Below are 7,144 nucleotides of genomic sequence, written 5' to 3'. Positions count from 1 at the left end.
AAAAGGACTTTAATTCGTGACCACCCCCAAAAAATTGAAAAATCCAACCAAAACCTAAAAAAATTGAAATTTTTATATGAAAAACTTATTTTGCCCATATCTCTTTAAATATGCGTCCTAGAGCGAAAAGGACTTTAATTCTTGACCACCCCCAAAAAATTGAAAAATCCACCCAAAAACCTAAAAAAATTTAAATTTGTATATGAAAAACTTCTTTTGCCCATATCTCCTTAAATATGCGTCCTAGAGCGAAAAGGACTTTAATTCGTGACCACCCCCAAAAAATTGAAAAATCCACCCAAAACCTAAAAAAATTTAAATTTTTATATGAAAAATTTCTTTTGCCCATATCTCCTTAAATATGCGTCCTAGAGCGAAAAGGACTTTAATTCGTGACCACCCTCAAAAAATTGAAAAATCCACACAAAACCTAAAAAAATTTAAATTTTTATATGAAAAACTCCTTTTGCCCATATCTCCTAAACTAAGCGTCCTAGAGCGAAAAGGACTTTAATTCGTGACCACCCCCAAAAATTGAAAAATCCACCCAAAACCTAAAAAAATTGAAATTTTTATATGAAAAACTTCTTTTGCCCATATCTCCTAAACTAAGCGTCCTAGAGCGAAAAGAACTTTAATTCGTGACCACCCCCTAAAAATTGAAAAATCCACCCAAAACCTAAAAAAATTGAAATTTTTATATGAAAAACTTCTTTTGCCCATATCTCCTTAAATATGAGTCCTAGAGCGAAAAGGACTTTAATTCGTGACCACCCCCAAAATATTGAAAAATCCACCCAAAACCTAACAAAATTGAAATTTTTATATGAAAAACTTCTTTTGCCCATATCTCCTTAAATATGCGTGCTAGAGCGAAAAGGACTTTAATTCGTGACCACCCCCAAAAAATTGAAAAATCCACCCAAAACCTAAAAAAATTGAAATTTTTATATGAAAAACTTCTTTTGCCCATATCTCCTAAACTAAGCGTCCTAGAGCGAAAAGGACTTTAATTCGTGACCACCCCCACAAAATTGAAAAATCCACCCAAAACCTAAAAAAATTGAAATTTTTATATTACAAACTTCTTTTACCCATATCTCCTTAAATACGCGTCTTAGAGCGAAAAGGACTTTAATTCCTGACCATCCTCAAAAAATTGAAAAATCCACCCAAAACCTAAAAAAATTAAAATTTTTATATGAAAAACTTCTTTTGCCCATATCTCCTTAAATATGCGTCCTAGAGCGAACAGGACTTTAATTCGTGACCATCCCTAAAAAATTGAAAGATCCACCCAAAACCTAAAAAAATTGAAATTTTTATATGAAAAACTTCTTTTGCCCATATCTCCTTAAATATGCGTCCTTGAGCGAAAAGGACTTTAATTCGTGACCACCCCCAAAAAATTGAAAAATCCACCCAAAACCTAAAAAAATTGAAATTTTTATGTGAGAAACTTCTTTTGCCCATATCTCCTTAAATATGCGTCCTAGAGCGAAAAGGACTTTAATTCGTGATCACCACCAAAAACTTGAAAAATCCACCCAAAACCTAAAAAAATTGAAATTGTTATATGAAAAACTTCTTTTGCCCATATCTCCTTAAATATGCGTCCTAGAGCGAAAAGGACTTTAATTTGTTACCACCCTCAAAAAATTTAAAAATCCACCCAAAACCTAAAAAAATTGCAATTTTTATATGAAAAACTTCTTTTGCTCATATCTCCTAAACTAAGCGTCCTAGAGCGAAAAGAACTTTAATTCGTGACCATCCCGCAAAAATTGAAAAATCCACCCAAAACCTAAAAAAAAAATAATCACCCCCAAAAAAATTGAAAAATCCACCGAAAACCTAAAAAAAGTTTAAATTTTTATATGAAAAACTTCTTTTGCCCATATCGCCTAAACTAAGCGCCCTATATTGAAAAGGACTTTAATTCGTGACCAACCCCAAAAAATTGAAAAATCCATCCAAAACCTAAAAAAATTTAAATTTTTATATGAAAAACTTCTTTTGCCCATATCTCCTTAAATATGCGTCCTAGAGTGAAAACGACTTTAATTCGTGACCACCGCCAAAAAATTTAAAAATCCACCCAAAACCTAAAAAAAAATTGAAATTTTTATATGAAAAACTTCTTTTGCCCGTATCTTCTTAAATATGCGTCCTAGAGCGAAAAGGACTTTAATTCGTGACCACCCTCAAAAATTGGAAAATCCACCCAAAACCTAAAAAAAATTGAAATTTTTATATTAAAAATTTCTTTTGCCCATATCTCCTAAACTAAGCGTCCTAGAGCGAAAAGGACTTTAATTCCTGACCACCCTCAAAAATTGGAAAATCCACCCAAAACCTAAAAAAAATTTGAAATTTTTATATGAAAAACTTCTTTTGCCCATATCTTCTTAAATATGCGTGCTAGAGCGAAAAGGACTTTAATTCGTGACCACCCCCAAAAAATTGAAAAATTCACACAAAACCTAAAAAAATTGAAATTTTTATATGAAAAACTTCTTTTGCCCATATCTCCTTAAATATGAGTCCTAGAGCAAAAAGGACTTTAATTCGTGATCACCCCCAAAAAATTGAAAAATCCACCCAAAACCTAAAAAAATTTAAATTGTTATATGAAAAACTCCTTTTGCCCATATCTCCTAAACTAAGCGTCCTAGAGCGAAAAGGACTTTAATTCGTGACCACCCCCACAAAATTGAAAAATCCACCCAAAACCTAAAAAAAATTGAAATTTTTATATTAAAAATTTCTTTTGCCCATATCTCCTTAAATATGCGTCCTAGAGCGAAAAGGACTTTAATTCCACCCAAAATCTAAAAAAATTGAAGTTTTTATATGAAAAACTTCTTTTGCCCATATCTCCTTAAATATGAGTCCTAGAGCGAAAAGGACTTTAATTCGTGATCACCCCCAAAAAATTGAAAAATCCACCCAAAACCTAAAAAAATTTAAATTTTTATATGAAAAACTCCTTTTGCCCATATCTCCTAAACTAAGCGTCCTAGAGCGAAAAGGACTTTAATTCGTGACCACCCCCAAAAAATTGAAATATCCACCCAAAACCTAAAAAAATTGAAATTTTTATATGAGAAACTTCTTTTTCCCATATCTCCTAAACTAAGCGTCATAGAGCGAAAAGGACTTTAATTCGTGATCACCCCCAAAAAATTGAAAAATCCACCAAAACCTAAAAAATTGAAATTTTTATATGAAAAACTTCTTTTGCCCATATCTCCTTAAATATGCGCCCTAGAGCGAAAAGGACTTTAATTCGTGACCACCCCCAAAAAATTGAAAAATGCATCCAAAACCTAAAAAATTTAAATTTTTATATGAAAAACTTCTTTTGCCCATATCTCCTAAACTAAGCGTCCTAGAGCGAAAAGGACTTTAATTCGTGATCACCCCCACAAAATTGAAAAATCCACCAAAACCTAAAAAATTGAAATTTTTATATGAAAAACTTCTTTTGCCCATATCTTCTTAAATATGCGTCCTAGAGCGAAAAGGACTTTAATTCGTGACCACCCTCAAAAAATTGAAAAATCCACCCAAAACCTAAAAAAATTAAAATTTTTATATGAAAAACTTCTTTTGCCCATATCTCCTTAAATATGCGTCCTAGAGCGAACAGGACTTTAATTCGGGACCATCCCCAAAAAATTGAAAAATCCACCCAAAACCTAAAAAAATTGAAATTTTTATATGAGAAACTTCTTTTGCCCATATCTCCTAAACTAAGCGTCATAGAGCGAAAAGGACTTTAATTCGTGATCACCCCCAAAAAATTTAAAAATCCACCAAAACCTAAAAAATTGAAATTTTTATATGAAAAACTTATTTTGCCCATATCTCCTTAAATATGCGTCCTAGAGCGAAAAGGACTTTAATTCGTGACCACCCCCAAAAAATTGAAAAATGCATCCAAAACCTAAAAAATTGAAATTTTTATATGAAAAACTTCTTTTGCCCATATCTCCTAAACTAAGCGTCCTAGAGCGAAAAGGACTTTAATTCGTGATCACCCCCACAAAATTGAAAAATCCACCAAAACCTAAAAAATTGAAATTTTTATATGAAAATCTTCTTTTGCCCATATCTTCTTAAATATGCGTCCTAGAGCGAAAAGGACTTTAATTCGTGACCACCCCCAAAAAATTGAAAAATCCACCCAAAACCTAAAAAAAAATTTAAATTTTTATATGAAAAACTTCTTTTGCCCATATCTTCCTAAATATACGTCCTAGAGCGAAAAGGACTTTAATTCGTGACCACCCCCAAAAAATTGAAAAATCCACCCAAAACCTAAAAAAAATGAAATTTTTATATGAAAAACTTCTTTTGCCCATATCTCCTAAACTAAGCGTCCTAGAGCGAAAAGGACTTTAATACGTGACCACCACCAAAAAATTGAAAAATCCACCCAAAACCTAAAAAAATTGAAATTTTTATATGAAAACCTTCTTTTGCCACATATGTATATATGACCTTAAAATAAAATTAAAAAAAAAATACTTTCGATTGTTCGAAATATTTCATATAAATTGATATGGGCATTAAAATGGATCGATCCAGCCCATCTGCTAGTCTAACATTCTAAGAAACATAAAAAGATAACCGTAATTGGAAGTTGATTTTGATTTACAATCATGCTGTACATTGAATAAATAACGCAATGGAAACTAATTTGCGTAAAAACTTGCTTAGTTACAAAAATGTGAAGTGTTTTAAAAAATTTGGTGTAGCCGGAGTCGGAGTCGAGCAAAATTTTTACGACTCCGACTCCAGCAAAATCTTCAGACTCCGACTCCACAGCCCTGGTTGTAACTAGCTTGAAGTAATAATTCTTTACATTTTGATTTACATACATTTAAGAACAACCCTAATGTTGTTTGAGTTTATTCTTTTATACTGATAATATGCTGAGAGAGCGTATAGAGTACAATGATATTTATCAACTACTCAGTGAGCATACTGTAAAAGCTATCAACCATCAACGAGAATAGCCACTCAACTATTGTCTCTAGTTTGCCTATGTTGTTTTTGTTATAAGTAAAGAGAGTTGAGAATAACAACGGTGGTGGGAAAAAGCTTACACTCATTGAGATCTTGTTTATTATAAAAGGCTTGTGATAATTTTAAAATCAGTCAGTCGGCTGTGCGCTTAGTGGGAGTAAGTAGTAACCGGCAGTAGATAAAGTTCTGCTTAGTCGGTGTAGTTACTTTCTTACTCTTGTCCCAGAGAAGTGTCAGTTTAGGCACGTACTCAGTGTCGGTTGTCTAAGTGACTCATCGATGGGCCTACTCAGTGAACACTAAATAATATTTATTATAATATCAACAAGTTATAATTAAATAAACTGGCTTATTTATATTGTCGATGAAACCATTTGCGTTTTAAGTCTGGAAGGCATCATAGGGTAACCCTTTTGGATGGAGACGTAAGGAACCATCGATACAAATTTCAATTTTTTTAGGTTTTGTGTGGATTTTTCAATTTTTTGGGGGTGGTCACGAATTAGAGTCCTTTTCGCTCTAGGACGCATATTTAAGGAGATATGGGCAAAAGAAGTTTTTCATATAAAAATTTAAACTTTTTTTAGGTTTTGGGTGGATTTTTCAATTTTTTGAGGGTGGTCATGAATTAAAGTCCTTTTCGCTCTAGGACGCTTAGTTTAGGAGATATGGGCAAAAGAAGTTTTTCATATAAAAATTTCAATTTTTTTAGGTTTTGGGTGGATTTTTCAATTTTTTGAGGGTTGTCATGAATTAAAGTCCTTTTCGCTCTAGGACGCTTAGTTTAGGAGATATGGGCAAAAGGAGTTTTTCATATAAAAATTTCAATTTTTTTAGGTTTTGGGTGGATTTTTCAATTTTTTGAGGGTTGGACGCTTAGTTTAGGAGATATGGGCAAAAGAAGTTTTTCATATAAAAATTTCATTTTTTTTAGGTTTTGGGTGGATTTTTCAATTTTTTTAGGGTGGTCATGAATTAAAGTCCTTTTCGCTCTAGGACGCATATTTAAGGAGATATGGGCAAAAAAAGTTTTTCATATAAATATTTCATTTTTTTTAGATTTGGGTGGATTTTTCAATTTTTTGGGGTGGTCACGAATTAAAGTCCTTTTCGCTCTAGCACGCATATTTAAGGAGGTATGGGCAAAAGCAGTTTTTCATATAAAAATTTCAATTTTTTTAGGTTTTGGGTGGATTGGGGGTGGTCACGAATTAAAGCCCTTTTTGCTCTAGGACGCATATTTAAGGAGATATGGGCAACAGAAGTTTTTCATATAAAAATTTCAATTTTTTTAGGTTTTGGGTGGATTTTTCAATTTTTTGAGGGTGGTCACGAATTAAAGTCCTTTTCGCTCTAGGACGCTTGGTTTAGGAGATATATGCAAAAGAAGTTTTTCATATAAAAATTTCAATTTTTTTAGGTTTTGGGTGGATTTTTCAATTTTTTGGGGTGGTCACGAATTAAAGTCCTTTTCGCTCTAGGACGCATATTTAAGGAGGTATGGGCAAAAGCAGTTTTTCATATAAAAATTTCAATTTTTTTAGGTTTTGGGTGGATTGGGGGTGGTCACGAATTAAAGTCCTTTTCGCTCTAGGACGCTTAGTTTAGGAGATATGGGCAAAAGAAGTTTTTCATATAAAAATTTCAATTTTTTTAGGTTTTTGGGTGGATTTTTCAATTTTTTGAGGGTGGTCATGAATTAAAGTCCTTTTCGCTCTAGGACGCTTAGTTTAGGAGATATGGGCAAAAGGAGTTTTTCATATAAAAATTTCAATTTTTTTAGGTTTTGGGTGGATGTTTCAATTTTTTTAGGGTGGTCATGAATTAAAGTCCTTTTCGCTCTAGGACGCATATTTAAGGAGATATGGGCAAAAAAAGTTTTTCATATAAATATTTCATTTTTTTTAGATTTGGGTGGATTTTTCAATTTTTTGGGGTGGTCACGAATTAAAGTCCTTTTCGCTCTAGCACGCATATTTAAGGAGGTATGGGCAAAAGCAGTTTTTCATATAAAAATGTCAATTTTTTTAGGTTTTGGGTGGATTGGGGGTGGTCACGAATTAAAGCCCTTTTTGCTCTAGGACGCATATTTAAGGAGATATGGGCAACA

This window comes from Haematobia irritans, chromosome 4, assembly GCF_050003625.1.
Source record: "Haematobia irritans isolate KBUSLIRL chromosome 4, ASM5000362v1, whole genome shotgun sequence".
Classification (NCBI taxonomy): Eukaryota; Metazoa; Arthropoda; class Insecta; order Diptera; family Muscidae; genus Haematobia; species Haematobia irritans.
The sequence above is the reverse complement of the archived record's forward strand: the minus strand, read 5'-3'. Positions refer to the sequence as shown.